The sequence below is a fragment of the Pezoporus occidentalis genome, unplaced genomic scaffold (assembly GCF_034315485.1).
Source record: "Pezoporus occidentalis ecotype Australia unplaced genomic scaffold, CSIRO_AGI_Poc_V1 ctg7, whole genome shotgun sequence".
Taxonomy (NCBI): domain Eukaryota; kingdom Metazoa; phylum Chordata; class Aves; order Psittaciformes; family Psittacidae; genus Pezoporus; species Pezoporus occidentalis.
In genome coordinates this window covers 6,529,736-6,553,595 of record NW_026916052.1, presented here as the reverse complement: position 1 = coordinate 6,553,595, position 23,860 = coordinate 6,529,736, and the positions used below count along the sequence as shown (strand labels likewise).

General features: G+C 34.3%; 2 protein-coding genes across 5 annotated transcripts in view; both read left to right on the top strand.

Annotated features, from left to right (window-relative positions):
- PACRG (parkin coregulated) overlaps positions 1-23,860 on the top strand; it is a 240,929-nt gene that overhangs the window by 20,414 nt on the left and 196,655 nt on the right. The gene's annotated exons all lie outside the window — the stretch shown is intronic.
- LOC134175667 (uncharacterized protein YagA-like) overlaps positions 1-23,860 on the top strand; it is a 268,407-nt gene that overhangs the window by 235,931 nt on the left and 8,616 nt on the right. The window lies entirely within an intron of this gene.

Sequence of the window (23,860 nt, the reverse complement as noted above, 5' to 3'; positions counted from 1 at the left end):
TGTCATTGTAATCATCTGTTACTGGGATTTATCTCTCCTCATCCAGTCTCAAGAGAAATATAACTGCTTGGCTCTTTTCCAATAATAAAGTCCTTGTCTTGAGTCTGGTTTACCCTGTGATGATGATTGTATAACATTTCCCGCTTTCAAAAACCCTGTGGTTTTGCACTGCCTCTTGAACCAGGTACCAGCTGTTAGATTAGGCATTGCCATCATCAAGAGGCTTTGCAAATCTCAATCATGGGCATAGAATGCAATCCTAAATTTTAGGTGCTCGAATTCTCAAGGAGGAATATGGAATCTGCAGCTTAGTCACTAAGCTCTGTATATAGCATCTTGAGGATAAGTGCTAAAAACAGATAATCCACAAAACTTCTGTTCTCAAGAGGTGCCTCTTGTGTTTATTCAATAGGAAATGTGAAACATATGGTGTCATATGGTATCACATCAACTTAGATTCATCATTTTTGGCTTAGAAGTACAGTGAGGTACCCTCATTCACTCGAAGTCAAAAGATTAAAGTGTTTTTCAGAGAATAAACAGCTACCAGTATTCTTTGAACAAATGAAATCAGGACTTGCTCCTGTGCCACTGCTACAGTTGCTTCTTTCTATATAATAAATGAGTGTTTAAAGATTTTGGCTAACAAGTGGAAGGTCTGGATTTGATTCTCTTATGTTGAAGAGATTATGATCCACTTCTTACAAGAACATCCATCCATCCTTCCATATATATCCTTTACCTTTCCTACTGCTTTCCGATAGTCATGTCAAACAGGAACGTGACCAGAATGAAAAGATTTCTACTTTTACACTTGTGAGGAGCTGTTTTAGCATGCTAAATTGGCAGAAGAGTAACCCCTCTTTTCCCTAAAAATGAATATTGTTTTCTGATTACTTTGTGCATGGAAACAGCTTAGCATAGCCAGATCTAAGGCAAGAGAGGAAAAGAAACACTGCACCAAAGATAAGGCTTTTGTGGCACAGCACCTTTGAGCATACTAAAAGACATTTTAGTTAGAAGAATAGATATATTTACTTCTATCTTTGCATTATTCCCTATCATTTTATAAACAGTTTTGGTATCTAAATTTTCATAAATAATTGACAACCTTTAGAGGTTAAGTAAAATACCATTATAAATTACTGTGATTACACTTTTAGAATAGCAGGTGAAAATACTGGACATAGTTAAAGAATGATTTTGGAAATATGAAGAGCTTAAAAATGGCAATAGAAGAAGCAACTGGAGAAGTAAATTGCTGCAGTATAAATGTTTGATTGCCAGCATCTGTGCACCTTATTCCTTTTGAATATTAGAGACAACCTGGAATGGATGCTAGCAAATTTACTTAGTATGTTACTTGAGCCAAGTTCAAAGTAAGTTTCTTTCATATCATCTCTAAGCAGTGTCAGCATTCATTTACCATTTAATGAAATACAGACTTACAGTGGCTGGTTGAACAAGAAGGCCAAATTGATATAACAGGTTTGCTATGGTATTTTCAGCACCAAGAGCAGTATTTTATCGTGCTGCATTTTTTTAGATACTTAATACCTGAAGCATACAAGACAGCTGGAGAGGGACTATTTACAAAGACGTTTACTGACAGGACAAGGCAAAATGGCTTTAAACTGAAAAAAAATATATTTAGATTAGATATTAGGAAGAAATTCTTAACTGTGGTGAGGGTGGTGAGGCACTGAAACAGGTTGCCCAGAGAAGTTGTGGATGTCCCATCCCTGCCAGTGTTCAAGGCCAGGTTGGATGGAGCTTTGAGGAACCTGACCCTGCCCATGCCAGGGGGGTTGGAACTAGGTGATCTCTAAGGTCCCTTCCAACCCAAATCATTCTATGGTTAATAGTGCAAGATAAAATTTCAGATTGTGATTTAAGTACCGTACCCATTTTATTTGTTTGTTATTTTTAAACTTCAAAATATACTGATAGTTGTCAGAGCACAATTACTTGTGAATACTTACGCTATCAATTATTAAAATGAAGTATGGTAGTGTCTTCCATTGTTTGCCAACAGAAATGTAATTGAGAATTGATGCTTTTCTAGAGCTTTGTTGGAAGAGTTATGCTCTGTCAGAAGAGTTAGTAGTGACTTCTGTACTGAATTGGCCATGTCATTTATTTTTATGAAATTTGAGTACATCTTTAAAACTAGTTTTAAAACGTTATTGCAGTAGGTACATGCAGATGTGATGCTAAAAGAGTCATAATCTTTTTCTAAAATAATATGATGTACATTTACACTGCACACTTTATAATCTGTGCTGTTTGGTAAGGTTCCTTTGCTCTTAATTTTGAATTCTACTATATTTAAGTTTCATTGCTATAGATACAAATTTGGTCAATATAGCACTACAAAATGGTCATGCAGTCATAACTAAGAGCTCATTTCCAGTGTACATATTAGAATTAGTGAATGAATACAGTAAGCTCTCAAAAGTTCATTTCAGATGCTTGCATCTGTTCTTTTTAGAAATTTACAAAGAAAGCTTTCATAGAAAAATTCCATAACAGCTCAAAATAACATACTCCATATAAAATAATTTTAAATATTGTTACAGCTACATAAGCAAGAGAAGGAAATCTGCAAAATAGAATAGAAAGCAGATTCTGTGGTAGTTAGCTCTTAATTTTCTGTGTATCTTTTTTCCTTTCATCCATATTGTGTTATAGAGAAGTGCTGATGGCAGTTGTCTTCAAGGATGTGATCAAACGTTATATTTAATAATACCTACAAAACAGTCTTTCTACAATGTAAGTAGGTTTACAAACCACCATTTTGTTTAAAAATCATTATCATAAGGCTTGGAGTAATCAGCATAGCAAATAAATTAATGAATGTGAGTGGTGAGGTACTGTGGCAGATCAGCACTTGTGGAACAAAGATGGGAGTTCAGGGTATTACAGTACTTTGTCACAACTGATGTTGTCCTTAATCAGTTATCATCTGAGGTTTTATTATCATTGTTTTATTGAATCTTCGTATCCAAGATAAAAGGGAAGTCTTATACTTAATGTTTATGCTAAGATTCTGTCTTAATGCACTGAAATCAAAGAAGACGTTCACTAAAAAGTGTGGTTTAATTTTTTTCTATTGCAGTAACACTGAGAGAGAACCCATTTCTCCTGAATTTTGATGTTCATTATCTATAGAGGCAGTAGCAAATTCAAATGTATTTTGATGTGCATTATCTACCCAAATCTTAAATGCCCTTGATTAATAAAAACATATGTGACAGCAAAGGATAGCTCTGCTTTTAATCTGTTACAAAGATCATAAAAGCACTGAATGTTATGACTCTAAGATGTTTCCTGAGAGAGAGAGAAATCTGCACTTTTCTTAAGATTGACCTATCACCTTGAAAAGCAGTCAGGAAGGAGAGCTGCAAATGCAAGACCACTGTCAGGTCAACCTGTCGTGGTGCTGACAGGTCTGATATAAAACCCAATTTACTGTTTAAGAAGCACATCCATTATCCTTCTGATTTTAAAGTAGAACATACATCAGCAGAATGATAAAAGAAAGTGCTTAGGAATTATGAAAGTCAAGGACTATTTCATATTAGAAAGTCACAACCTTTTTTGCATATTACTGATTGAAATTACAGTGAATGTTAATATTCATCTGTGTCTTCCTTTCCTCCAGAAAGTTAAGAGTTGGCATCATTTGAACTTTAATCATTGTAATTCTACTTGTATTATATTTAATTTGGATTAATCAGACATTATATTACATTAATCTTTGTAGGAGTTGAAGAGGTATTTGGAAGTGTATCTATTTTTAGGAAAATTGATGTGTTGGTTTATGGGGGGGGTGGGGAAATATCTGTCTTCTTGATCCTAATGAAAAAAACTTCACCACCACCAAGCTATGTTTTTCCTAACATTAAATTTAAGCTTCATCTCCATTTGTAATTTGGAATAGAATAGAATTCTGAAGTGTCCTGTGTAAAGAGGATCTATAGACTCTTTTACATAGTACAGTTTCAGTTCTTGAAAATAGAAAGTTTAAGGCATTACTGAGTGGGCAATAAAAGTAAAAGCATATTTTAATTGATGACCTTAATGGGTTTAAAAGTTGGATATCCTAAAATGGAAGGAACAAAACACTGACTATATTACTGAAATGTCCACCATGGCTGATGGAAAAATAAGATTATGGATTTCTACTATCAAAGCAGCTTTCAGCCTTTCAGTTTCCAGTGTCATCTTACTTATTTTAGAATAGCTGGTTTAACTTGTGCCTGTATTTGATCATACCTTTTTCCTGCTTTTTTTTTTTTTCTTTTACTGCTAGTTAAAGAGGGGCTTACTACATAACTCAGTTCTGTAGAATAACTAAGCATAAGATTGCCTAAGTGTAATTTTTATCCATAAAAGTGCCCTGGGGATAAATAATGCTATTGGTTTCATATTTTCATTTGCTTTTGACTTTTTTAAAGGTTTGTCCAGTCTGTTTGTAAAGGATTTGCAATTTTTTAAAACTAGTAGGCTTTTACATTCTCGAAGGGCTCTAAAATCTTGACTGCATTTTGTTTTAGTTTAACTTCTACTGGTAAATATCTAAAATCATTAATCTGCTCTGATTAGTGTAGCTATGTTGCTTTTGTCTAGAGACTCTAGATAAGAAAAATGACATTAATCAAGTTTTCAAAGTTGAATTATGTTAATTAAATATTTCTAAAGTCTCAGGAGATCTTCATATGGAGTTATTTTTAAAGGCAGAAAATAACTGTAATTTTAGCCAACTGGCTCAAGATGTGTTTTGTTCACTTTGCATGTAGTCGCTATTACAGTCTGTGCTTTCACTTAGCATTTCCTTTTTTCTTGAAGAGAGTGAGCTAATATCTATTGGTTTGGTTTCTTTTTTTTTATTTCATGCATCAGCAAATGTTAGGATGTTTATAATTTAAATGAACTAAGAATACTCTCAGCCATGTAGCCTATACACTATTTGGCAAGATTGTTTTTTAATTTATCATACATGTAACTGCATTGCAAGCAGTTGTCCTATGGACCTTTGGCCTTTGGCCCTATGGACAGTTGTCTTATGAACCTTTATTTACAAGGTTCATTGTTTTTATTGAAAGGCAACTGCTTTCTTGGAACAGAAGTAATTCTGCTCTAAAAAGTGAAAAGAACCTTGTACTTGCACCTGAATTTAGCTAACAGGTAGCGGACCTCTGTAGTTAGACATTTTTTGAAGTAATTACTCTGATGATGAAAGTAGGTCATCTACCACAAATAGCTTTTTTAACCTGAGGTTTTCTAAGAGGTACCAGACAGCCATTCTTTAGAAGGTGGCTTCTATTTTGGTTGGCTTTTTTTTGATTGTTTGGGATTTTTTTCATGGAGATGAGATATAGTAGAGCTTTTTTGGAATTAAGGTAAAAAATTTCAACTCTAGTCATAAAAGTTGAATTTCATGCATTTTTAATTTCATGGAAATCTTGAAGAGTCTGTGTTATTCTTCTAATGACTGCTTGAGGTCAAACAAATCCTAGAATGCATACTGTAGTTCTTTGAGGTTCTAATTTCAAAAGAATTTAAATAATAAAAAGTAACATTTACTTTGAAATTTAAAAAGCTTTGTACCTGTAAAGCAAATTTTGGATTTTTTTTGCAACATATGTTCTATTCCCTGTTGATTAAGTTGCTTAGTTTTGATTTCCTGAGGCTTCCCTACATGACTTGTTTGAGCTATTACAAATGTTCCAACAAAGTGTGGTTTTATGCAGCTCAGGGCAAGGTTAGGCAAGCTGCAAGCAGGAAATACAGGCCAAATAGGCAGAGCAGGGTCTATATAAAGCAAGGATTCCAAAAAGCTGCCTCTCAATACCAAGAAAGTAATAACAGGTAGCAGCAATTGGCTGTAGTCCGTAATGTATCTAGTGGACTAATATGAAATCAAAGTTTATAGAGACTGAATGAGAATTATTTTGCACTTATATATAATATCAGCAGTTGGGGATAGGTCATGAAAGGTAATTTCTTGCACTACTTGTAGTTCTCTTATACCACAAGACATATGTAAAGGGAATGTTTATGCCTTTATTGTGTGTGTTTTAATTTTTTCCAAAGCATAATTATTGTTGAATAATTCTCTCTGTGTGCATACATTCCTCCTAGGTGTATTCCCATACAGAGTTTAGGAGCAAGAGCTTATAAGAAACAATTGTTCTCAACTAATTAGTGCATATTAAATATTTTGGAAAATTTCCAACTACAGATGAGTGTTAATGATGTACCCTGCAGCTTGGTCCAGAGCCCACTGGTTTTAATGAAACTTCAACGAAACTTCTTTCAGAACTACTGAGACAGCTTTTAGTATTTACTAGAACAGATACAGTTTAGGCAATTTGCAAGTTTGAATAGAATTTAATGGGGCATTCAGATGATTTATCGAACTCTCAAAAGTGTTACACTGACTAAGTTTCTTTGTAGTTGTCTTGCTCCACAGTGAAGGGAGATATCCCTCTAGTCATTAACACTTTTGTGTGTTGCAGCAACCATTTCTACCAGCTTTCTTCAAAAACCAGCAGTAAATACTCATATCTGCAGGTACGGTTCCATGAGCAAGTGAGCTTATATAACACTTTAATTTGGCCAAAACTTACACTATTTTGTCACTGAGCTGTTGTTATTGTTAAGGTTTTAGATGACTTTCAGTATTTTTGAATATAAGTTTTACCTGACACCTAACACTGTCATTGGTCTAATTTTGGATTTTTGGAATTCACTATGTAGTTACTTCATATGGTTTTGGTCTCCACAGAACCTATATGTTTATGGGGGCATTCTCTCCTTTATCTTCTTACCTGCAGTCTGCTAAAACTCACAGAATCGCACAAAAAAAGTACATGGAACCATGTTCTTTGATACTGGCTTTTACAAACCTACTGGCTAACTGTACCTAGTTGTTTTCTTTTTTTAATTATTATTATGTAAACGTCTTTGGAAATTTATTCCAGATTCTTTGGGGAGTAGATTCTCTTTATTGGTGATCTGAAGAAAATTATTATAGGCACTCTTCATTTTGATAATTCATTTGACTGCTAATGACCTCTTTGTCAGATATCTGTAGTACTACAGAATATTTCAGCTTAGAAAAAAATCTTTATAAGGTATAGGTATCTTCTGACTTCTGAGTGTTTTATGCCCTTCATCCTAAAGTGGCAAAATTGCTTTGGTTTAATGATGTTCTGCTTTTTCAAGGTACTTGCTCTTATGGCAACATCTTTACAAGTTTGCATTCTTGTTTATTTTAAGCAGATCTTTTCTTAAAATGGAATGTGCCAACTATCAGTTCCTTCCACTTACTAGTTTCCATATACCTTGACAATCTTCCATCTGGTTTGGTGACTGACTGATTTATTGATCGATTTATTCCATTTTGAGATTATCTGACAGGGCTTTTACATAATTATTCACAAATTATTTGCATTTCATTCTGTTGCTGAGTGTTCTGTTAAACAGTATCTGGAGACTTAAGTCAGTATTCAGCTGTCTTCTGAAAAGTATCATCTTATATAATGTTCTGTATATTATGTAATATGTAATCTTATATAATGATTCTGTACTATTGTCTTGTCCGTGTTGCACAAAAGTTACATTTTTAGTTTAATCTTCAAAAATTGATGGAAAATTTGCTCTAGAGTATATAGCCTGCTAAAAAAAGTTTCCTGTTTTGAATTACATTCCTATTTTTATGCCAGTATTGAAAATTCATTTTGTTATGTGAAAGATGAACGTAAACATTTGGAGACATTCAGTACATATGTTCACATATTGCACGAAGGATCAATTACTGATTTTCCTCGGCTTTCAAAATATTGGTCTTTATTATGAATATGCATGTTTTTGTCTACATTTGGGATAGTAGGACTTGATATTTCTAAAGAAGATACATCTAAAGGTTATACAATATGGCCTATGATATCTGATTTGTGCCAGTATCAGTTGTGATTAGTGTGATAATCCCTTATATCCTCTTTAATCCTCTCTAAGGCCCTTTCTTATTGCAAACTCTGGTCTGTGACATCAATATTTTTATTATGCTTGTTACAATCTGGATTAATTTAGGAAATTAGGTTTTCTAACTGGTTGCATGCTCTTCCTCTGCATCTTGGCAGTTTCTTTTTGTGGCAATACTGCATAATCTTCTAAAGCATCTTTTGCTGAGATTTGTAGAAGTTGTAATCTTCACAGTAACCATATGATTAGTTTCCTCCTTGCATTATTGCTAGCTGTGGAAGTATTTTTGATGGATAAAGCAAAAGGTGACTGATCACATAAACTTGGGATTTTAGAGCCTCCTTTTTCAGGAATAAAGGAAATAATAATAAGTAATTCACTCATAGAGTTTAAATGAGTTTACCTTCTACTGTTTCTAAAGTGTTTGAGAATATGTGAATTCTCTCAATCTTATTTATTGTACTGATTTGTTGTGTAAATATTTTCACCAATGGGGTAATGATTTTTTACTGCAAATATTCAGGTTTATACTAAAGTGCAGCTTCAATTAGGTGAGCCTTCTAAAAAGTCTCTTCAATTCATCTTAGTCAACACAGTAACTGCCTAATGGAAGGCCACTATTATTTAAATAGAACTTAAGACTATGACTATTGTATACTTGACAATAAAATGTGAGATTGCAAGTACTTTGGCATATAGAATGCAAAATATAATGTTTAATCATCTGATTATTTTAATTGTGTTCAATAATCACATAAATTCACTAAGGGATGTGTTGTTATTCAGCTGTGTAGAAAATAGTTCTTCATTGCACTAGACTTCTTTTTCACAGAAAGAAAGCTTTCTGGAAATGTAAATGTCATCCATACACCTTTGTTATGGTTTAAACCCAGTCAGGCAATCCGTTCACTCACTCCCCACCCCCCCCCCGCGTTCTTTCCCTCCCCCTACTCCTGGAGGGATGGAGAAGAGAATCAAAAGAATGCAACTCCCACAGGTTGAGATAAGAACAGTTTAGTAACTAAGTTGTAACACAAATCACTGCTGCTACCACCAATGATAATAATGATAAAGGAAATAACAAGGGAAGAGAATACATCATCTCACCACCAGCCGACCGATAACTCCCCCCACCCCCCTCAACCCGACCAAGCACCGACCTCCTGGGCATGACGTGCTGTGGTATGGAATACCTCTTTGGCTAGCTTGGGTCAGGTGTCCTGTCTCTGCTTCCTCCCAGCCTCCCCTCCTCCCTGGCAGAGCATGAGGCTCACAAAGTCCTTGGCCAAACCAAAACATCATTGTTATCAGCTCTGTTCCCAGGCCGAAAGTCAAAACACTGCACTGCACCAGCTACCAAGAAGGAGAAAAATGACTGCTACTGCTGAACCCAGGACAACCTTCTTATTAGACACTATTTGCCAATAAGTTTCTAGAGAATTTAATATGAAAATAAGGATTGAAAATTTGGACTACATATTTGCAATCAAGAAAATAAAAAATCACCAGCAGGAAAACGTATTTTTCACAGTAAGAACCGCATTAAAATTAAAATTCTTATTAAGGTAATTTATTGTAGTGAATAAATTATGACATTTCACAATTCCCAACCAAGTTTTAATTCCTTCTGCACGTGTATACCTCTGAGGAAATTTATTTGGTGAAAAGAAAGACAGTGACAAATTGTTCTGCTTGTTTCCTTTAAAAGTTCCATCTTTCTGAAAAAATGCCTCAGCTGGTAGGGAAAACTTTCATCTACTGGCACCAATTTTAGCTATTCCTGATATAAAATAATTTTTTAAAAGACAACTAATTTTTTAAAAATAACCACTATCTATTTTTAAATATAATTGAACTATAAATAGAAATGTATTTTTATCACAAAATACTGTATATTTTGAAGAAAAATAAATGTGTGATCTGCCCTTAGCTTTTGTCTGATATCAGAAGAAATGACTGATTATTAGATTAATAATATATATGTAGCTTAACTGGGTTTTTCTTCTGATTTTGTCAGTCTTAACTGAATGAATTTTATTTATTTTTTTGTGATGTACTTGTAGCTTTATTACCTGTTGAGCAAATACAAACATTTGAGCTCTTTAATAACAAACACTTTGTTTCTTTGTCTCATCAAATTTCCTAGATTGATACATTCTGTTTGATTGCTACAATCCTACTGCACTAATTTTTGCAAGATACTGAAATAAACTAGTAAAGGCACTAGAAATACATTCTTTTTCTTTCTTAGTTTAGTTATATGAGTTCTGTGCTATGATTGAAGGAGCTTTAAACCAAATCTGAAGGGTGAATAGGATAAAACCAGGCTTGCTAGAAATAAGTCTGGGGCAGCATGCAAATGTTTGAGGGACAGTCCGCTAGTGAGCTCCTTTGTTCTGCCCTCTCAGTGGAGATAAGGGGTGGATATCCATGTGACAGCAAAAGCACAAGGGTTCTTGATGTGTTAGAAACCACGGGAGCACCTGAGAATGGAATTAGGGCTTCTTCCCCCACAAAGGTGATGGGATTAATAGCCCAACTGAAGTGCATCTACACCAGTGCACACAGCATATAAAGCACTGGAACAGGCTGCCCAGAGAAGTGACTTGAGTCACTGTGCCTGAAGGTATTTGAAAGATGTGTAGAGAAGTTGGGACATGGTTTAGTGGTGGGCTTGGCAGTGCTGGGTTAACAGTTGGACCTGATGATCTTAAAGGTCTTTTCCAAGGTAAATGATTATATGATTCTGTACTGTGATTCTATGATTAGCTGCACTACTTACTTTGTTCTGACTTCCATCAGGGTTATTATTAGGTAATCTCAGTTGACAGCTGAACTGTCAAATACTGTATTACTGAAAATTAATTTCTTCATAAAATGTTAGTAGGTCTGATAACTAAATAATAGTTACTCCTCACCTTTCTTTCACGTCTTTACTTCACAATTTCTTGAATATCTTTTCTTTCTGAGATGATGCAACCGATATATATCAAACTGAATTGTCTTCAATTTTTTCTCAATTTCTGTTTCACTTTGAAGCTGCAGTTTCTATTACAGACCTGAAGGAAGGCTTCTGGTTTGATTTTGCCAGTTATACCAATTCATCTAATAAAAGACATTCACCCTGTATTCAAACCTTGTTGCTGGATTCTGTGAATACCTCAAGTCTTTATATACATTGCTTGCATGTGTCAAGGAAAATAGAGCTGATAAAAAGTTAAATAACTGCAATAGGTTAGAAAAAGTGATTTACTACAAATCTATTTACAACCATTATTTAATGCATAGTCTTCCATTTCATCAATTTGATTTTATAAAATCTGCATCATAATGAGTTACTAGATTTTGAAAATTAGTAGAAATAAAGGGAGGCAATGGGCATAAACTGAAAGACAAAAAATTCTATTTAAATATGAGAAAAACACATATGCTTTTTTTTTTTTTTTTTTTTTAATCCAGGAAAATGATATAGTGACATCACAGAAAAACCATTTCAGAAACTTCCTTGACTCAGGACTATAGTTCTTGTTCATTTGTGTTCATAGGAGAACTGCCTTCTGATAAGCTCAATACATTTTTATTTGAATCCCTTGAAATTTATGGTGAGGAAAATAATTTGTATTTCTGGATTTTGGCACTTATAAGCACCTTTTCCCTTAACTCCATCTACTACTAGATTATGTTAACTGTTTCTTCTATCTTCATCCCTACCTGAAGAGTCTGCTAGTTCCTCAGAACTGTGCTTTGTCATGCTGAAAATTGAAACTTTTACTGCAATTTTGTTTTTCTTAAGGATTGGCTGATTTATTTTAAAATATTTTCATTTATAGTACAAACTCTAGAAATACTATTAGTTTGATTGGCATGGTCTTCAAAGCACGGTATCTTTGTCTTGAATTTCAAACTGGTGGTTTGAAAATTAATTCTCTGCATTTAGATACACTAGTCTGAGAGGCTGCAAGGACATACAAAATTATAGTAGACAAGAGTACCCCAAACAAATAATTAATGAAATTGGCAGTCCAGATATGTCTCGGGAAATGAGAATCTGAATTTTCTGGCAAAAAAGTAAAGCTGAATAATAAAACTCTTAAACCTCTTAAAAAAGCTTAATAAACAAGGGTTGTCTCTAGTAGAATAGTAAATACATGCCGTTGCATCTGAATTGCAGACTAGGTCACCTGCATACATCAGTTATTGCACTGAGATTTAATAGGAAAGCCTTAAGGGCAAGGTTACCAGACTAAACACCCTGTGCAGTTTCTGTGGGCTACAGAAACATAATCTCTGTGTGAAACCAAGAATTTATCATTCATCTAATTAATTTCTTAACAGAATTATTAGAAAACATTATCACTCTAGGTAAGAAGATACTTACACTTATAGTCAAATTATCCAAATATGACTGCTTATGAGCAATAACGAAACTATTAAAAATGATACACACAAGCTTTCTATTACCTATGCCATACACTGGTCCTGTTGTTGCCTTTCTAATTCATGCCTAGGTCCTGAAGTCAATGGTGTTATTCTTCCTTAAAATAAATGGTTATGGCAAGTCATCAGTACCCCAACTTTTTGATAGGAGGAATGTGATATTTATGTTCATGATTTCTTCTCCCTTGCAAGGGGGAGGTCCCTCTTGGGTTTACTTGGCATCACGTTTGTACATTTGCTGACAGAGTTGGCTTTTTCTTCATTGGTCTGCATTTCTGCAGTATATCCTAATTTACTATAAATTATATGTTTTGCATATGCCATATACTTGTTCATGTCTCATTGGAGATGGGGGACTGTTACAATCCTGGTTTTAAGCTGTAGCTTTCTGATAATCTAAATTATGTTTTACTAGGATAACATAGTTATGCATATATGCTTGTTCTGAGTACAGTAAGTTTTCAAATATAGCAGTTCCCTAGAAGGCGTTATATATAAATATATACAGAATCAGATAGAATATCCTAGTAACAGCTTGTCACCAGTATCTGCTAGATATGTCAATATCACTGATAATGTTATCACAGCTATTTCACAGCACAGTGCTTGTCATAAACTGTAATCTATACTGTTTGTCTCTGCTCAAGAATGAAGACAAGAAACATGGTTTAACAAGTGTGTAGTATTATTAAGCCATTTGGGAAAATATCCACCAAAAAACCTCCCACCCCAAGCTAGGAGTTTTATTTCTAAAAGTGACTTTCTAATACGAGCGAAAACATTAATATAGATGCACTCAATGAGTTAGCAGTGGAAATAGTTATAAAGTGTCTGAACTGCTAAACCACAGTTTCTGTATTTAATTTCCTGTTGTTATCCATGAAGAAGGTAAGTGACGAGATTACTTTTATTCCCCACATACCAATTTGCTTTGGGGTCTCCAACTATCCACCATCTTATTTTAAAGACTCTGGTACACTGAAATACTCTAGACATATAGACTTTTCAATCTTAAAAGGAGCTATTTCATATTTGAAGTTGAATTATGTATGTGACTTAAGTGACTCTGATGGCAAAACGTCTCTATCTGAGATCTGTACAGTTTTACCCTGAACTTTTATTTTTTATTTTATATTTTTTATTTTACCAAGCATTGCCAAAGCCTCCAAGTATTAATTTGAATTTGAAAGAACTGCCCTTATCCCTCTATATACATAAACATTCTAGAACCTTCCTTCAACTAAATAGTGGCTCATGGGGAGCATAAATTGAAACTTGGCATGTAGTAAGGCAGACAAAAGTTTAATGTTAGTTGTAAATACTGTTCTTCAAAGTATGTCAGCTAGGTGTGTTATTCACAGCCCATTTTCTGTCAAATCTAATAAAATCTTAAAATTTGAGGGTTGAGAATTAGAGAGGAAAAAGATGATGCTGCATTATTGATGGACATACATTTAAAAAAAAGCTACAGCTCACTGCAGACAAACTGCAGAGACAAATACTTCTCTGGATTTCACTGCTCAGTCTTAGAAACACCTACAACATACACATAAAAAAGTTGGTTACAGGAAAATGACTTTTCCATTAATTACCTGACCTCATCTGCTTACGGTCTGTTTATTCATATAAATTGCCATTAGTGCTAGTAATTTGGCTTAATACCCTTGTGTTTGATATCTTGTGTTGACAGAAGAAAACAAAGTCCAAAGGGTTTATTCTGACCAGATTAGATACCACTGTTCAGACAAATGTGTTGTTTGGCTAGTTTCTATTCCAGATATTTTTAGCACACACTTTTGTTTCCCCTTATTTCATATGGATAATTGCTGAAAGACTAGATCCATAGTTTTCTAGGAGGAATATGAATGTAGTGGTGCCAGAGTAGGGGAAATTTAAAATGTATGGTGTATAGAATTATTGAATCATTCAGGTTGGAAGGGATCTTAGGAGGTCCGTTGTTCAACTTTCTGCTTAAAATAAAATCAGCTGTGAGATTAGGTCTCAAAGGATGAAATCTGGACAACCTCTCTCAGAGCAACCTAGTAGAAGGTGTCTTATTTCCGTTTACACCTCATCCTCCTCTCATGATGCAGCACCACGAAGAAAAAATCTGGTTTGGACACATGAGGTAGTGAATGGATTGAAATAAGAACCAAGAAAAGATGAGCGTAGTGCTATTAGCAAAAGCCAATTTATCAAAAGCATTTCTTGTAAAGGTTCAATCATAGCATAGATCCAACAAAATAATCCCAGTGGGTCAGAGACAAGAATAAGTGCCATGACTTTTAAGAGCTGTAGAAGAATTGAAACAAATTTAGAGACTAAAAACCTTGCAGGATGAGTCTGGCTCATTTATGTAGGGGAGGCATGGACTTCTAAGAAGAAATATAGCAAAAGCATAGCATAATTTAAGTTGGAAGGGACCTCTGGACATCATTTGGCCCATCTCACTGATCAAAGCAGGGCCAAACTCTAATTTAGATCCAACTGTAAAGGTCTAAAGATTGATCAGGGACCTGTCCCCAGTCAAGTATCTCTAGTGGGTGAGAATTCCATAAGCTCACTGGACAACTTATTTTAATGTTTGACCATCATAATTATGAAAACTTTTTTATTCCTCGCACTTGATCAGAATTTCCCACATTGTAATTTAGGAGGCAGCTGTAGCTGCTGCCAATGTGTATATTGCTGTCATTATTTTTGGTCCCATTGATAGTGGCATGACTATGACTGGCCTTAGCCTGAGAACTGCTGACTGCAGCACTGGGTGAGACTAAATTGTCACTGACTTTCTAATGCAGAAGGCTGGTGGCAGAACTGGAAATATTTTGTGCCTCCTTGGATCTCACCTGTAAAACAGCAATAATCTGAGCTCTACTGAAAAAAGATCTATGTATATAGATATTAATTATTCCTGGAGAAGAGAAATTGAGAGTGCAAAAACCATTGTACTTATGTATTTTGATCACAGTACTAAAAGTAGATAGAAAAATAGTAAAAGGTATTTTCAGATTATATTCTTTACATATAATTGATAGAAAAAGAAGTAGAGCTGGATGTCACACACTGGCTGTTGGACTTCCGAGTGGATAGAATGCTAAAACTTCCCAAGCTGGTGTTAAAATATTTCTAAATATTTCTAAATATTTACTTAACCTCTAGTATGCATAGAGAGGTGTATGCTGATTTTTCTTAAGCTACATTAGAAACTTGGGCCTCCTGAATCTGGAAGTCAGTATGAGCTCTACCTGAAAAACAGAAAGATATATTTTAGATGAGAACTGTAGCTAAATTTTCCCCTCAGTGTCATTCATCTTTTATCTAACACCATTTCCGTGTGTCTCAAGTACTCATGCTTCTGTTACAAACTAAGCAGACAAACAAGAAGAATCTTTCATGTTGATCTCATTTCTTTTCAGGGTGCAGCATTACCAGCTTTTCAGTTTCTGTTACTAATGGAAAATTTAAGCATGAGATGTCTCAATTTTCTGTAATATGTTATTATTCTATAATTTATTTGTATTTTTTTATTTTTAACTAATACATTTGCTTAAACCTTGAAAATACCATTATTAGTGTTCAGTAGCATTGATGTCATTCCATAAACACACAGAATTGCTGTTATTTCATTGGACATACATGTGAACTCTCTAGTATACAAATTAATGAAATCCTCAATCAATGCCATAGATTGTAAAGAGTGTTTCTGTAAATGTTGTTTCACAAATATTCTAAATTTTTTAAAGTTTTTCATTAGTTTCTGCAAGATATCATAACTCTTAATTTGGATAGATTGGATATCCTAATGACTAGTTACCAGTAGGTAGGTGTTATTTTTACCTTATCAGAGAGAATAATCAGTATTAGCTAAAGTATACAGATGCCTACACTGTTCTAGTGATTGAATTATATAACTTCTAGGACTATATTAAAATTTAGATAAATAGTTTTATAGTATAGTATACAAAACCTTGTATTACAGTGGCTTCCCTTTATAATCTTGGTACCATGATGTTTGTATTCTTGGTCACCGCTTACACTTTCATGTCCTCTTCAATATGCCTGTGCTGCATATTCTTGATCTTATGACTCTCAAGCGGTAGGAAGGTGGAGGAAAGAACAGAAATGTTAATACAGTCCAAAGAATCTTTTATTATGGTTTCACTTCTATTCCATGGAGATACCTTCATCACCTGGGTCTGTATAATACATCCTGAAAAACAAGCAGTTAAGAGGTGTTAATTTCCAGTATCAAAATAGGCATGGAGTTAAAATACAGTGAACTATAGCTGCCTCCTGAGAAGAGGGAGCAAATGTTTTTGGCCATAGAACCTGGTGAGAATGATCGCCTTTAGGAAAAGGAATTGAACCTTTCTAAAGCTACAGCATTAAAACTAGTCCTTAGAGGAAAGGGAGATAATTTAAAACTCATTTCTTTCCTGTTTTGTTTTGTTTTGTTTTATCAAACTAACTATGTTTCTCATACCTTTTCCCCTGAAATTCTACCTGGTTTTTGTCTTCCATGTTTCCCAAACCCTCCTATACCTGCTGTCTGTTGACTGGGAGAGTATATCGTGCTGGTGCTCTTTATGAGCTACATGTGCTCAGATAGTACTGGACAGATATTACAGCCAGGCAGAATTGCTTATAGCAGCTACACAGAACACTAAATTGATACATTCATATTACCACCCCTCCCTCGATGGAATATAAATTGAGATCTGCCACCTTTACCTGGCTGCAGGTTTTCACAAATCATCTAGGATTCTACTTGTATCTCTTTAAATCTCTGTTGGTTTTGGTTTTTGGTTTGCTTTTTTGGGTTTGGTTTGTTTTGCAGGTTTTTTTTTTGCAATTGATCAGCGTCCTCAAAAGTCACAGAAGGGGGAGCATACAGCTTAATAGAAGTCTGGTTAGATTATTTTCTTAAAATACCAGGGTAAAAAATATGGTGATATTGATTCTATAATTACAGTGGAAGCAATCTTCCTGTCATAAGCATGGAAAGAATGTGATTCCCTGTGCCTACTTTCCAAGAATTTTTGTGAAACTCAAAAAAAGAGCTTTTATATTACATTGTTAATTGTAATTGCAGTGGTTTGTTGGTAGTGGATTTTGTGATGTACTCTGATTTCTTAGTATCCATATTAAGGAGCTAGGACTCAAGAAATAAAAAATGCCCCCTGAAAGTTTCCAATTACTAATTACCAGCATTAGTAAACAAGCTATGTGTTACCTTAGTCTATAATGTATACTTTTCAACTCTTAGTGGGGATCATTTATTTTTTTTAATGGAAGAATTACTTTTGACTAACATACAGTAATCTTTCAGTTTAGCTGTACAATTTTGATACAGTTTTCTATTTGAAAGTTTTATTAATAATTTTTTATTAACACTCTTTTCTAGATACCATGTCATAGCTCCACCTTCATTTATTTTCTAGTTCTAATTCATTGATAATCAATTCTGGAATATGTTTTTCAAGAAATATTGTTCTGTGATAGTATCCTGGAGGTCAAGACAGTCATCTGTGATATGGAAATCTTAGATTTTTACAGAGTTACAGCACTGGAACAGATGAACTTGGGGTATGAATTATTTCTTACTTAATCAATTAAAACAATATTGTCAAGGGTTTTAGAACCATAGTGTGTTGTAGTTGATGTTGACACTGTTGAAGTTTATAGGAACTACTTGTATACAAAACATGCAAGAAAAAAAGATAAAAATAACTAGATTAGGGCACTCCCTGTTGAAACTCTATACCTTTAATCCAGTCCCTGCTCAGAATAGCATATATAGCACTTAAAACTACATCAGAAAAGCATCCCAATACCATGTAGTCCCATGGGTAGGTCATTCTCTATTTTCTGCCAGAACCATCCCTTTTGTTATGTAAGGACTCTATACACAGTAAAATGGAGATGTCAGTTTAAACTGAATTAGATTATGAAAATGGATGTTACAGTGCAAAAAAAAAGCAGAATGAATTAGACATAATTTGACTGAAAACCCACATAACTTCTAAAAGGATCTCTTTCATTCTGGAAAGGGTATGCACATTGTGCATACCTTTGTGCATGCCATTGTGCGTACATTTCAGTCAATCCCATGTAAAAAAGTCCTTGTTAATTTTTAAGAAACTACAAATCACTAAAGAAAATTATCATTAAGTTTTACGCATTCACCGTGTAGGTAGTTATGGCTGGTTTGTTAATAAAATATACTGAAGATACTCTGTTTCTGTCCTTTGACTTTCACCTGTGAGTATCTTCTTGCTTCCTGCTAAGCCCAAAACTGGGGGAGGTTAAAATTCTGCTCCCATCAGCATCAGAGCAGATCAGATGCTGAGATGATGAGGACTATAGAAGAGGAAATATCATGATGAGGAAAAGGAAATACATAGTTGGTCATATGTGCTGGAAGATAAAAACTCTACATCTTTTATGGGGATTCATGGAGCACAAAGAATGAAATGAGGCCCAAAAGTTTTCAAAACCTGTGTTTTGACTATCTAGATAGAAGCTATCCTATGCAAAAATACATCTCCAAGAAGATTCTTATGAACCATAGGAAAACCTAGGTCATTCTTCTGTATTATTTCAAGTCTGGATGGAATAAAAGATGTACGCAATAATGAAAAAAAAATAATATCTAGTTGAATTGATACATAAATATATAGGACAGGAAAGCCAGCAAGCTGCTGAAGTGACATTTTAAGGTCTAATTATCTTATGTGGGAAAAAAATGAGGAAATTACAACTGAAGCAGTCTTATGTTAGTGAATGATGATGATGCTAAAAAGGATCTGGGTCTCAGACTTTTCAAAATGGAAACAAAAAAAAAAAAGACAAAACCTGATAGTACTCTCCAGTCTAAACCTAATCAGCTTATTGAGAGACATTTGTAATATTTCAAGACATTTTTGGCATGAAGACTGAAATAATGGATCACAAAAACAATACTAAGGTTTTTTTTTTTTAAAAAAAAGGGGGTGGTGATGTGACATTCACTAAAGAAAACTTAATCTAGCTCTATTTAATCACATACCTGAGAGATCGTGATGGCCAAACAGTTAATATCAAGTCCTGCCCAAATGGTCTTTTAAAAATGATGGTAGAAATCACAGTCCATTAATTTCAGATAATTCTGAAGAAAATTCAGTAATTACAGCAGAAGGAGAGGAGGCTTCAGAAAAGGTCTTAAGGCAAAGAGTGATTAAATAGATTTAAAGCTATTTCTTAAGTCACAGCAAACATAAATGAAGGAACTGTTAGAGAAAAGTATGGGACTTGATATGGAAGAGGTTTTAAATTCATCAGTGAAGATCAACAAAAAACAACATATGATTGCCAAAATAACAAGTGTGAAGATGATAACTTCATTTTAAGAATTCTTTTTATATTCATCTTCCAGACCTCAAAGAGATCACAAAAATCCTCACTGCCCTGAATATGGAACAGTTTAGCCTGTACTTTGGTTTAGTCCATAGTAACAATGCTGTATGGATTATAAAGGTGCTACATAAGAGCTTTGGTATCAGAAATAGCTATATTCAATGAATAGAAATAGTAATACGAGCCCACAGAGTAGAAAGTTCAAAGTTTCTGGTTTAAATATTTCATATGTTCTGATCAAGATTAATATATTTCTATGCAGACTTAGTAGACATCAGTAACAACAGTATGTCTTCAGCTGTGCTGAAATTATTGCCATAAATATAATCAAATTTTATCACCTTTTCAGATATGAAAAGAAAAATTTCAAGGAAAAAGCATGCAAAAAATTAGTAAGTCTAGGTGAATTTGCAAATATGAAAAGTCATTTGCAAATATGAAAAGCATTTCAAATAAAATACAAAATAAAATTACGAAAGTAATAGCATTATCACCTATGAAAAACATGTCTGTCCCTCTACGATCACAACTTAGCTGCTGTCAGTATCTGTGAAGACATCTCTGGGAGAGCCTTTTTCACTTGTTTTGGATTCTGATATGAGACAAAATTGACTCTTTTCACCAGAAAATTTTGCTAGGGGGAATTCTTTTTACCTATGTGCAAAGTAGACAAATGGAGATTGTTAAAAATTTTTTCAACTGCATATAATTTGAATTAAACAACTATTCTTTTCCTACTACGGTTCCTCTTGTGAGGGAATGATTTTAATTTAACATTAAAGCAAGCCATCGACCTGCTGTCCTTGCAAAAAGGACAGATATTAGCAGGTTAATACATACCTTCATCAGCAATATTAGCCCTGAGAGAAAGGAAAAAAGCCCTGCCATACACTGTATGAATAGAGATTGCATCGTGTCCTAAATTCTACTCTCAGTGCCAACGAACTTTTTTGCTACTGTTTTGTCCCAATAATATCTTACACAATTATTTGTAATAAATTTGAATCTAAATAACTAAGGCAATTAGATAAGTAGAAAACTTACTCACATAAATGAAACTTTACACCCCAAACCAGGTCTAGACAAACTGTGTCTATATATGCCTAAAAGAAAGGATCTGAAGTGAAGGAGTCATGTGTGTAGGGTTCCTATGTTTGTTTCTAATGATAACAAAGAAAAATAAACCAAAATGCTAGCCTGGCTTTCAATTAACTGGATAAAGATAAGGAAAGAAGCATGAAGATAACTCAAATATTATATGGAGATAAATTTTAACAGATAGAGGTAAAACCCCTCCTATGTAGAGAACCTTTAAGAATGTTGATTCTCCTAAGACTTTAGGCTCCTAAAAGCCTTAGAACAGCCCACTAAGTCAACTGAGAACCCCACTTGGATATACAAAAAGGCTTTTCACATGTGCTTTCTGGTATGCTACTTTTTGAAAGCTGGCTAAACTACCGGTTAAGTGTAGTGGCACATTAACTGCAAGTCTGTTCTCTGTATTGTCACTGGAAGTTTAATATTTGTGTAAGGTGTACTTTGTAAAAAGCACAGATGGTCAAGTGGCAAGCAGCTGACTGGGTGCTTGTGTAAAGGCTCTTTGAGAGTGGCGTCAGTTCATGTGGCAGTGATTTCTACTGTTACTGATGAAAATGTTCATAATAGTATAAAAAGCTGCTATCATTCATATAACAAATCTGAATAATATTATCATGTCCTAATAATTTTACTGTGAATTGTGCCTATGAGGATATATTTCAGTAGAAATCGTCAGATGCTTATAGCCAGGCATGTTCTTTTATATTATGTTAAAGCAGAACTGTTTTCTTTACACAGTATCTTATTCATAAAGTAATTTACGGAAAGAAAAAATATGTAAAATAAGTAACAATTGTTTTCTGGGGAGGTTTTGATAAATACAGGGTTTTTTTGAAGTGTATTATAAAAATGCAAGATTTCACAATTTATTGCTGCAGTCAGAGCAAACATGCATATAATGTAGTCTCTCACCATGAGTTAACTGCCTTCACTTCTGTGGCTTAAGGTCTCAAAACCTGGAGTACGAAACTGTCTTCTGAGCTTTGCTCATCAAGAAAGGTTGGCAATTCAGTTAATAAGTGCAGCTGACTAACACCTGCCTGGAGAGTAAGGTGAGACCTACTGTCTAATGAGTGGTCAGAGTCATAACAGAAATGTAGTGGCTTGAATTTGAACCTTAAGTATTTGAAAATGAAATAAAATACACTTGCGGGCAGTTGGATTTATTAATAATTTCATATTGGTTGAAATAACATCTTTTATTTTGCCAGATTTCAGAAAACTTTTCCTGTTTCTATGAATAATGTTTGATATATTATTATATCTGATTTTTATGTTTATAGCACACCAGGAATTATTTCCTACAGGTGAGATTTTCTACCTAGTTAAGACAGTCAAGGAAAAGTCCTTAAACAAGCAACTACTAAATGCTTTATAAATATTTCAGCAGTAATTCTCAAGCTGAACAACAGTGGGTAAACTTATTTTATCAAGTCATGCAGAAGAAGCTGGTAATTAAAACCAGTTCATTTCCTTTATGTTTGAAAGAGGTGAAGTTTGGAGGATAATTTTACATTTAGCTGTTAGTATCATCTCATTTTAAGATCCATCTTTCTATTTATTTTTGTTTTGGAAGCATGTCATACATGGAGTTGCAAAGCAAATGGAACTGCTTTGGCTGTTAAGATAACCAAGTTTTCGTTCCTTTTAAGTTTGAGTTACCTTTGTTGTGTTTAATAAATAATTACCTGATAAAGTGAATAAAAAATGTAGTAGCTTTTTAAGCAGTTTCTTAATCTCTTTCAGACATTTCTAATTTAGCAGTTTTTTCTAATAGATAATGATTTCTTGCAATGGTTCAGTATTCAGTTCTACCATTTGGTTCTTCAGGTTTAAAATGTAGTGGGTGGAAAAACATATACAGGACTGTAGGACATATGGGGTCTGGTCGTAGGGCTGTGCTGTTTACTCAAGATGGGGCAAATGGGGATAGGTAATGGGGGTAATGAAGAATCCACCATTTCTTTCCTCTTTAACTGTTGTTTTGCTATTCCATCTCTTGAGATGCAGTCAAGTAATTTGCTGTTGAAGACAGACATGGGATGGGATTTTGTGCGTTTTTTTTTAATTGTGAGAGGATAGGGGTCCCACATTTTAATTGTGGGAGAATAGGGCTCCCAATTAAAAAAAGTAACTGCTTTGCTAGCTGAGGCCTCTAGGCATAGGAAGTTTCCAGGTGCATGCAACAGAGAGCTAAAGCATGACTTTATGAAAACTGACAGCTAGCTCTTTGCAACCCCATTTGACTTTCTGGATTTTTACAACGTTGGTAATTCTAATCCAGTTCTAACATGGGGAATTAGTGCCAAAATGTTGTTTCAGCAAAACCATGGATGGAGTCTGTCACAATCAGATTGGGTTTATTCTTTTCCCTAGAAATCCTCTGTCAGGGTCACAATAATAAGTTAGGATGCTAGGTGTATTCCAGCATGAACCTTCATACACGTGTGTGATGGAAGTGTAAAATAAGCTGAGAAAAGCTCTCCTAATATTTTACAGTTTTATCAACTTTTTTTCTTTGAAATACACACAGATATGCATCTTAATGTGTAAGAAAAGCATTATAAAGAGCTAAAGATTACAGAATTTAAAAAAATATAACTGAATTATATACATTACCAAAAAAAAGCCATATTTCATTTTGTTGCATGGCCAACAAAGTTCTTATAACTTTCAGTATATACATACGCAGTCGTAAAGAATGATGTGGTTCCTTCTACATCAAGGAGCAGTGCAGGCCAGTAGGAGAGGATCGCCAAAAGAGAAGTGCTGATACTGAAGATGTGGTGTTTTACACATTTCAGGGATTTTCTTCATTCAGACTGGCTGTTATTTGAAACGACTGCTTGATTCACTTAGAAACTGTTTCATGACATAAACCACTTCAGAAGCACACTTGTGATCCTAGGTGAAAAATGAATGCAAATGTACTCAC